This window comes from Triticum dicoccoides, chromosome 6B, assembly GCF_002162155.2.
Source record: "Triticum dicoccoides isolate Atlit2015 ecotype Zavitan chromosome 6B, WEW_v2.0, whole genome shotgun sequence".
Taxonomy (NCBI): Eukaryota; Viridiplantae; Streptophyta; class Magnoliopsida; order Poales; family Poaceae; genus Triticum; species Triticum dicoccoides.
The window spans coordinates 122,620,875-122,631,745 of NC_041391.1; positions in this window are offsets into that span (position 1 = coordinate 122,620,875).

The following is a 10,871-nucleotide window of genomic DNA, read 5'->3' on the forward strand; positions in this document are numbered from 1 at the left end:
TATTCCTTGTCCAACATCAACTCTTTAGCATGTCATACTTTAATGAGTGCTCACAATCATAAAAGATGTCCAAGATAGTATATTTATATGTGAAAACCTCTCTTTCATTATTACTTCCTATTAATTGCAACAATGACCAAAACTAAGTTTATCAATTCTCAACAACTTTTAAGCCTCATACTTTCTATGTGTGAAGTCATTACTATCCATAAGATCAATATGAACTCTTTTATTCTTTATATTCTTTCTATTTTTTTCTCCAGATCATAGCAAGATAGCAAAGCCCTTTGACCCAACACTAATCTTTATTATAGATAACTCACGGAGTCGATTACATAGTGATCACAAAGCAAAACTCAAAACTAATACATACCAAGACATCAATCTACTAGATCAAGATATTACTAAAGACATCGAACTAAGTAAAACGGTAAAGATAGGAGTGTGATGGTGATACGATACCGGGGCACCTTCCCCAAGCTTGGCAGTTGCCAAGGGGAGTGCCCATATCCATGTAATTATGTCTCCTTCTTGAAAGTTGATGTTGTAATCTTTTTGGAGATAATGCCTCTCAGAATACGATTCTCCTCCTCCAGCTTATTAACTTGTTGCTTGAGGTTCATATTCTCCTTGCGGATCTTGCCCGTGACGGCTAAAGCTCCTTTTACCCAAGGATGCTGCATAGCTTCTGGAGAACAAGTGACACTCTTTTTCATATTTTCATACGAAAGAAATTTAACATTAGAAGGCATGACCGTGTTTGGAATAGCTGAGCTTTGTAGTTCCTCCATCATGAATCTTGCTTGCAAGCGAGAGGTGACTTCCTTATCCTCCTCCATAGCATCTGTCCTTTTTAAGTTGGCTTCCATCTCATCCTCTGTTAATGGACCAAGGTGATAAGCATCTCTGTTTGCTCTTGGACCTGGCGTCGGATGGTACACACCACTCTCCCCGACTGATTCTTGAGAAGACATCTTGTTCTAAATCTGCAACAGGAACAACTCAAAATAAAAACAAAGGATTTTTGCGTGATACGGTGGTCAAAACTTCCGGGAGATTATATAACTAATTTTTACCGACCAAAATACGTAACGTGCAAGAAAACGGAGTCCGGAAGGCACACGAGGTGTCCACAAGACAGGGGGGCGCGCCCTATAAGGGGGGCGCCCTCCACCCTCGTGGATGCCTCGTGTCCTTCCTGGATTACTTCTTTCTTACATAAATTTTTAAATATTCCAAAACGGAGGAAAATTGCCATTAGAGTTTTTTTGGAATCGGTTTACTTACCATACCACATACCTATTCCTTTTCGGAGTCTAAAACATTCTGTAAAGTGTCCCTTATTGTATTCCTCCGGGGTTACGGTTTCAATAATATTTGTTTCAACATTAATATGATTAACTGAGATATAATGTTTGATTCTTTGACCGTTCACCACCCTAGTACTTGTGCCTTAGAAGTTGTTGATTTTTCTGGCACCGGAACGATAGACCTCCTCGATAACGTAAGGACCTTCCCATTTAGAGAGAAGTTTTCCTGCAAAAAAATCTTAAACGAGAGTTGAATAGCAACACTTAATCACATACATTAAATTCCCATACTTTAACCTTTTCTTTAAATAACTTGGTATTTTCATATGCTTGGGTTCTCCATTCATCAAGTGAGCTAATGTCAAATAACCTTTTCTCACCGGCATGTTTAAAATCATAGTTGAGCTCTTTAATGGCCCAATATGCCTTATGTTCATGTTCAAGAGGTAAGTGAGGGAGTCCTGGATAAGGGGGTATCCGGACAGCCGGACTATATACTTTGGCCGGACTGTTGGACTATGAAGATACAAGATAGAAGACTTTGTCCCGTGTCCGGATGGGACTCACCTTGGCGTGGAAGGCAAGCTTGGCGATCCGGATGTAGATCTCCTCCTGTGTAAACTGACTCTTTGTAACCCTAGCCCCCTCCGGTGTCTATGTAAACCGGAGGGTTTAGTCCGTAGGACTCACGATCATTATCATCAACAATCATACCATAGGCTAGCTTCTAGGGTTTAGCCTCTCTGATCTTGAGGTAGATCAACTCTTGTAATACTCATATCATCAAGATCAATCAAGCAGGAAGTAGGGTATTACCTCCATCGAGAGGACCCGAACCTGGGTAAACATCGTGTCCTCAGTCTCCTGTTACCATTAGCCTTAGATGCACAGTTCGGGACCCCCTACCCGAGATCCGCCGGTTTTCACACCGACATTGGTGCTTTCATTGAGAGTTCCGCTGTGTCATCATGATAAGGCTTGATGGCTCGTATCGTTGTCAAAGACAACATCACCACCGGGGGAAGCCTGGCTTTTGGCCAAACTCTCTGGCTGGGCGGCTTCGTTATGACCGCCCGAATGGCTATTGTGCCAACAATGACTTCTCAGGTCATTAAAAATAGCCTCCACATTGATTCGGAATTTTCCGAACAGATGGATCCAATATAGCTCTTCTCCCTCAATGAGATCTTGGATCGCATCCCTGCCCTGGGTGTCCCTACGGACTATGACTAGATCGGGCTTAAATCTTATCAGAGGGAGATTCACTCTCCACCGGTCACCCATGAGATAGCGATAGTGGAAGAACATCATACCAATTCTCCCTCCACTTTGAGGACAAACTATGTCCGGATTTCCGAGCTCTCCGAGCCGGACACCCGCTCGCGGGAGGACATAAACCCGGTCCTGGGCTTAGGATCGGGGGGCGGGCCGAAGAAGTTCGGCAATGCCCCAGAACCCGAGCCGTCAAGCTCAGAAGCTTCTTTGCCCTTGGGTACCAGATTGGATCGGGATTCGGACTCAAATCCGCCCACCCACCCAGATTTATCCAATCTTTCCCATATCAGACAAGAGCCCCAAGAAACAGTACATCACTATTGGGTCAGATTCCTCCTTGTGATAAACAGGGTCAAGGACTGTCGCGAGGTAGATGCAATCTACCTCTTTTGCAAAAATTGCACGGACAAAGGGATTCTCAATGCTATAAGCCGCCGTGACATAGTACACTTCGCTGACTTAGCGTCCATAGTGCAAAAGTACTGCATGATGGAAAGCGCCTGGAAAACCGAAAAAAGTTTCTGGGACAGTTCGGCTCTATCCAAATCCCCTGTCCGAACTAAAAGGGTAAACTCTCGCAAGTCACCCGATTCAAATACCAAAAAAATAAAGCCCACCGCAAGGCGTGGAACCGTATTGGAAGAATGGCTAAACAGGTCGTGCAAGATTCATAGCACATCGGATACTACGCCAACGCATAGCCTTAGAGCATGTTGGATACTCCGGCAGGTGGCAAAGAGCGGTGAAGATCTCCTCAGAAAGCATCCCGCCAGAGACAACAATACGGTATTTACTGTCTTCGAGACTTTCGCCTCAAATAATAGGAGAAAGGGAGCTTAGCGCAGCCCCACAGAAGTTTTCCATGTAGAAACAATAAACCCATGGAACGGCACGGCTATAACCTACAATGCCAGTGATGAACCCCAATTCCAAACAGTCCGGGCACCAGCCGCTTTGGTCCTTAGCCCAATCGTGGATGGCTTCAGGCTTACTAAAGTGCTCATGGACGGAGGACGCGGACTAAACCTCATCTATGAGGAAACCCTCAGCAAGATGGAAATTGACAAGAGCCGCATTGAACGAAGCAGCACTACCTTCAAGGGAACCATCCCTAGTCGAGAGGCACAATGCGCGGGGAAAATCACACTGGATGTGGTATTCGGCAGCGGATACAACGCCCTCTTAGGGCGGGACGCATTCATGAGTTTTCAGGCTATACCCCATTACGGGTACATGAAGCTCAAAATGCCCGGGCCCAATGGAATCATCACTCTAGCTAGTGATCTAGACGTCGCACTCTGCGCTGAAAATAAAACCGCCGCCCTCGCCCTGGAGGTATTATCAGAAGCCCTCGCGGCCGAAGAGCTGACAACACTACGAGCAACAGTGGACAGAGACGACGTGATACTCGACAAGCGACCTAAATCCACCTTCTTCAAATCAGTGGAGGAGATAGTCAAATTCCAGGTCCACCCAACGGACCCTTCAAAGACAGCTTCCATAGGGACGCAGCTGAACCCCATAGTAGACGCCACACTGCGAGACTTCCTGCGTGAAAATGGGGATATTTTCACCTGGGATCCTTCAGACATGCTGGGCATCCCACGCAGGCTGGCCGAACACAGCCTCAATATACTAAAAGGATACAAGACAGTCAAGCAGACTCTTAGGCGCTTCTCAGAGCCTAAGCGGCAAGCCATGGGAGAAGAGCTAGCCAAGCTACTTGAAGACAGATTCATCAGAGACATCAAACATCCGGATTGGCTAGCAAACATGGTAATGGTACAAAAAAGGACAAATCCTGGCGCTTGTGTGTCGATTTCAAAGACCTCAATAAAGCTTGCCCTAAAGATCCCTTCCCTCCTTCCCCGCATTGATCAGATAATTGATGCCATGGCAGGACACGATTCATTGTGTTTCCTTGACGCATACTCCGGATACTATCAAATAAATATGGCGGAGTCCGACCAGGCTGCAACAGCCTTCATCACCCCGTACGACCCCTTCTGTTTCAACACCATGCCCTTCGGGCTAAAAAATGCTGGCACAACTTATCATCGCATGATTCAGACATGCCTGGAAAAAGAAATCGGCAAGACAGTAGAGGCCTACGTAGACGACGTGGTCATTAAAACAAGACACGTTGAAACCTTAATAGACGACTTGAGGCTTACGTTCGATAATCTCCGAACATACGACATCAAGCTCAACCCGGAGAAGTGTGTCTTCGGAGTACCCTCTAGAAAATTGCTTGGTTTCATCGTTTCCAATAGAGGAATTGAAGCCAATCCTGCAAAAATCCGAGCTCTATCATAGTTGGCTATCCAAACAGACCTCAAGCAGATCCAGAAACTAACTGGATGTGTGGCTGCCTTAAGCCGCTTTATCTCCCGCTTAGGAGAAAAGGCACTACCCTTGTATCGCCTTCTTCGATGCACCAAACACTTTGAATGGACAGATGCGGCCACGGTCGGACAGGAAGAAATAAAGGCACTCTTGGCTAGCAACCCAGTCCTGACCACGCCAAGTATTGGTGAACCCATGCTATTGTACATTGCCGCAACAAACCAAGTGGTGAGCCAAATGCTCGTCATCGAACGAGAGGCAGAAGGACACAAGTTCCCACTCCAAAAGCCGGTATACTACATGTCCACTGTCCTCACTCCATGTAAATCTCGGTACCCACACTATCAAAAGATAGCGTATGCGGTCTTCATGGCATCCCGGAAACTACGACGCTACTTTCAAGAGTGTTCGATCACGGTGGCCTCCCAAGTTCCACTGAATGACATAATAAATAACCGCGAGGCAACAGGGCGAATTCCTAAATGGGATATTGAGCTCCTTCTGTTCGACATAACATACAAACCACGATGGGCCATTAAGTCACAAGTACTGGCTGACTTCGTCCCCGAATGGACAGAAGTCGAACTCCCTAAAGTGTACGGCGCGTATGTCGGTGTCAAAACCGGCGGATCTCGGGTAGGGGGTCCCGATCTGTGCGTCTTAGGCTGATGGTAACAGGAAGAAAGGGACACAATGTTTACCCAGGTTTGGGCCCTCTCGATGGAGGTAAAACCCTACTTCCTGCTTGATTAATATTGAAGATATGTGGAATACAAGAGTAGATCTACCACGAGATTGTAGAGGCTAAACCCTAAGAGCTAGCCTATGATGGTATGATTGTAATTGTGATCGGCCTTCTAAGGACCATGCTCTCCGGTTTATATAAACACCGGAGAGCTAGGGTTTACATGGAGTCGGTTACAAGGAAGGCAAAATAATATCCAGATTGCCAAGATTGTCTTCCACGCAAAGGAGAGTCCCATCCGGACACGAGCCAAAGTGTTCAGTCTTGTATCTTGACGCCTCTATAGTCCGGACGATGTATATAGTCCGGCTGTCCGGATACCCCCTTATCCAGGACTCCCTCAGTAGCCCCTGAACCAGGCTTCAATGACGATGAGTCCAGCGTGCAGTCTTGTCTTCGGCGTTGCAAGGCGGGTTTCTCCTCTGAATACTCCAAGGTGATTATCGAACACGTAGGTTGTGTCCGGATCTGCAAGATGATCTTCACACACCCTTAGCATAAGTCATTCTGCTGGCAATCTTTATACGTCATGCCCTTGCATCGTGACCTGGTCCAACACGAACCAGCGTTTCCTGCTCCACGTCGACTCGCATTGCGAGGCGGTTTTATTGGCACGTCCTGCCAAAGCAAAGATTGTGTCCCTCTTAATATGGGATCTTTCATCAATATGGGCATATGCGACCCCATGGCGACTGTTAGTATAATTCCGTGTTTTTTAGATAAGTCTCAAGCGGTCACGCTGAGGACTCTTGGTATTCATCCCTTTTATAAAGGGGTCAAGGCCTACGCCTCATTTCCACCTCTCCTGCTCCTTCTCGCACCTCAAGCTCCATCGCTCAGAACCTCAGCTCCAACACCCCAGATCCTCCAGTATGTCTGGATCCGCCGTAGCAGGCTGGTGGGTGGCCTCCTCGGTTCAGGAGGAGGATATTGCGAAGCTGAGGGAGGTTGGATACCTGACTGCTGATCTCCAGCACAGGCTTCCTGCTCCGAGGCAAATCATCCCCATGCCGGAGCCCAATGAGAGCGTCATGTTTACTCCTCGCTTCCTCCGAGGCCTACGCCTCACCCTCGACCCCTTTGTAAGGGGGCTCATGGTCTATTATGGCTTGGATTTCCATGATCTGGCTCCAAACGCCATCCTCCATATCTCGTCTTTCATTATTGTGTGCGAGGCTTTTCTCCATGTCAACCCACACTTTGTCTTGTGGCTAAAGACCTACCATGTGAAGCCGAAGATGATCGAGGGGTGACATGCGGAGTGTGGAGGCGCCATAATAAGCAGGAACGCTGATGCCCCACGGCCAGAGGGTTCTTTTCCAGAAGCATCTGATGTATGGCAACAGAGATGGTTCTATGTCACTGCTCCCAAAGGCACAAAGTGGGTAGCTGCTCCCGAGTTCTGCTCAGGCCCCCCATCAGAACTGGCGTCTTGGACCGATGTGGGACGGAAGTATGGGCCTGCTAGCGATGTACCAGAACTGCAGAACCGCTTCCAGGACCTCATTAGGAGGGACATAAATCTTGTCAGCATAATTCAAGTAATGCTAGTCTGGCGGATGTTGCCGTGCAAACGTCGGCCTCTCCGCATGTGGGATTTTAATCCGGAGGGTCCGCGGACTATTAAGCACTTCTTCGGCCTGACGCTCGAAGGGATGCGTAAATTATTCTTCGGACCACAAGCAAAGTGTCCGGACACCACCGAGGATGCGGGCCTAAGCTGCCATCGCCTAGATGCCCAAGTAAGTAATGTTAAAGCCGAACACTTCATTCATATTTATCATGATTATTATTCTAACACTCCCTCCAAGGCAAGGAATGGCTTGACAAGGCGAAGAGAATTAGGTGTCCGGCACCACTTCCTGAAGGCTCGCCTGGTCCAACCATTGCAAAGATGCTGGACCGGGCGCTCAGCAAAATCCTTTCAGAGAAGGATGAAGGAAAGGGCAGTGAAGCCGAACTTCACGCGCTGCGCATCAAGACCGGGAAAATTGCTAACCCTCCTATGGAGGAGGGGAAGGTCAAAGCCTCCTCCCGGCGCGGGAAGAAGAGGGTCGCCTCCGAAGATTTGGAAGTGGAGATGCCCAAGCAAGGGAAGAAAACATCACCAAGGGGCTCTGCCACGACAGGCGCCCTCACCACGTCAAGCCCACCAACGGGCCAGCCCTCCAACAAGCCGTAAGTCATTAATTCGAAGGTGATATGTTACTCCGAGATCCATAACCAGGACTTCGTTTTTTTGTAGTACGGCGAGCAGCTTTTCTCAACAGAGTTCGTCTTCGGGGGACCTTCGTCCGGAGATGATGGAGAGTGAAACCCCACCCAACTCTCCGCCTCATGAGGAGGGCGACACAGAGGTGTCGTCATGGAGGAGTCCGGATATACCGAAGCCGGAGGCTAGTACGTCGGCCGCCCTGAGCCCGGAGCCTTTGGCTTCCACGGGGGGCGATGAGAAGGGTCTGGCGCAGTTTAGTGTCCGGCCGGACGTACTGATGTACCGTTTGGAGCGAGCCGCGCCCTCGGAATAGCACCGCTCTTTAATGAGCACGGTGCTCACGAAGATTTCATCCGCTACCAGCGGCTTGAATGAGGCATTTACAAGCCTGCTCAAAGGTTTTGAGGTATGTAGTGAAAAATGCACAACTTTTTGGTTATGAAGCACGCGCTAGGTGTGCTCCCTATAGATAGTTGCCCCTAAGACTCTGGTTGCCCGCCATAGGCGGCAAACGGGGGATCATATACTAATGGCTGCACCGTACATGTGCGCAGGTATACAAGGGTCCGGCAGCCGACTAGTCTGTTGAAGTTGCCGAGCTAAGGAGGCAAATCAGATCCATCGATGTTGATATCACGCTGGTGAATAAACGGCTTGAGGAGTCCCAAGGTATGTGCTTGGTTTTTATTATAATGTGCATTGTTGAGGAAATCATTAACTGGTAGATGCTCAGTTGGCTGGTGAGTAGGGGATTAATCGGCTAATCGGCAAGTTAATCGGCCATTTAATCAATTAATCGGATGATTTATCGGTTTATAGGCTACTCAGTGACCCTACGAGTAGGGATTAATCGGCAAGTTAACTGGTTAGTCGGATGAATTCTTGAACAGGGAGATGCAGAAAGCGGCATAATATTAGGAAAAGGCACGCAATGCCGCCAAGGAGATGCGGACCGAGATCCGGAGTATGCGCGAGGAGCTCCAACAGGCTGACAAAATCGTGGCTGGGGGCTTGTACTTACTGCGGACGAAGTTCCTGGATCCGAAGTATGCTCCCCTTGCGGGTCGCATGAGTCCTGCAGACGCATATGCGGACTTGGCGAATAGTACAGCTGACGCTGTCAAGTTCTTCGAGGGTCAAGGCGATGAAGAAGTGGAGAAGCTTTTCTGGTCGTAGTTTAATGCTCCCACTCACCCGCTGCCACTGAATGAGAAGGTGACTGCTATGGCGGAGCTCCACAGGCTGTCCGAGATTGACGCCCTCTGTAATAGACCATCTTTGGCCGAAGGGGCCTAAGCCGGACAACTATTTTGGCTTAGTGCAACAATTCCTTGGAGCGGTGTCCCAGATTGACGCCCTGAGAAGGTCGGCGTGCATAGAAGGTGCTGGGATGGCTCTAGCCCGCGTTAAAGCCTACTGGACGGATATGGAGGCCACTGGAATAGCGAGCCAGGATCCGGCGGGAGGCCAACATCCGGCCGAGCACTACTTGGCGCAAGTCACAGAAGATGCCCGCCTAATAGATGCGCAGTGCTCGAAGAGTGTTTTATTCGAGTGATAAGTCGAATCATTGTAGAAAACAATGTTTAGTTTAACTATGAGGCTGTGTTTATACTTTTGCCCGGAAGTATGATTGTCCTCCCTTTGTGGCTATTCTTATATGTATAAGTAGTCTGAAAGATAGGAGTCGTTGGCTTCAGCCCCCTCGCGGATAATTCGGGGGTGTTGGCGAAAAAAATATGCATAATCACACTTGATCCAACGTCTTGGTCCGTTAAGGAGGTGATCGCATGCCCAACTAGGCAACCGGACTATATAGCTTTAACACTTTCGCTTTGCCATGGGAGTCTAATGGTGGGGCTACTATGTAGCCCCTGGTACCTCCGCGTGCATCCGAATACGGGCGCGTGTGTACATGGCCGGGAAACGGCCCTTCGTTAAGGTGGAGGAATCTTTAGGGATTCCGGTGAGTCTTCGAGTGGTTGAACAGTCTCTCGCTGTATCATGACGGTCAGTTTTCGGCTTTCTCTACTGAGGCGCTCATCCGGAATAACCAGGGCACAATCGCAGTAGTTCTCCTTTGGCATGCCTTAGTCGGATGATAGCAGAATGTAAGGCGGCAAACCCAGGAGCCGGGAAAAGCCAACATTTTGACCAAAGACGTGATTCGGAGCTGATGCATATACGGCCAAACTCGTGACGCCGAACACCCCGAGGGTATTCGGTCTTTTGTAAAAGAAGATAGGCTGACAAGAGCCTATTTTAAGCCCTTTATTTCTAGGTACGTGCATTTTAGTCTGCCATGGCCAAATGCCAAAAACGGCAGTATCCTCTGTGGGTATAGAACCCATGGGATGGTTAAACAACAAGAGGCAGTAGAAAAGGTTTACACAGGGGCTTAATCTAAAAAGAAACCTATTGCACGGGGCCCTACTGCACGTCTGCGCCTTTGTCTCTGTTGTGACGTATCCTGGAAGGGTATTGTCGGTGTCAAAACCGGCGGATCTCGGGTAGGGGGTCCCGAACTGTGCGTCTAGGCGGATGGTAACAGGAGACAAGGGACACGATGTTTTACCCAGGTTCGGGCCCCCTTGATGGAGGTAAAACCCTACGTCCTGCTTGATTGATATTGATATTGTGGATGTTTACAAGAGTGGATCTACCACGAGATCAAGGAGGCTAAACCCTAGAAGCTAGCCTATGGTATGATTGTAATGGTTGTTGTTGTGTCCTACGGACTAGAGCCATCCGGTTTATATAGACACCGGAGAGGGCTAGGGTTACACAGAGTCGGTTACAATAGTAGGAGATCTACGTATCCGTATCGCCAAGCTTGCCTTCCACGCCAAGGAAAGTCCCATCCGGACACGGGACGAAGTCTTCAATCTTTTATCTTCATAGTCTTGGAGTCTGGTCGATGATGATGATAGTCTGGCCAATGATAGTTCGGCCGATGATGGTAGTCTGGCTATCCGGACAC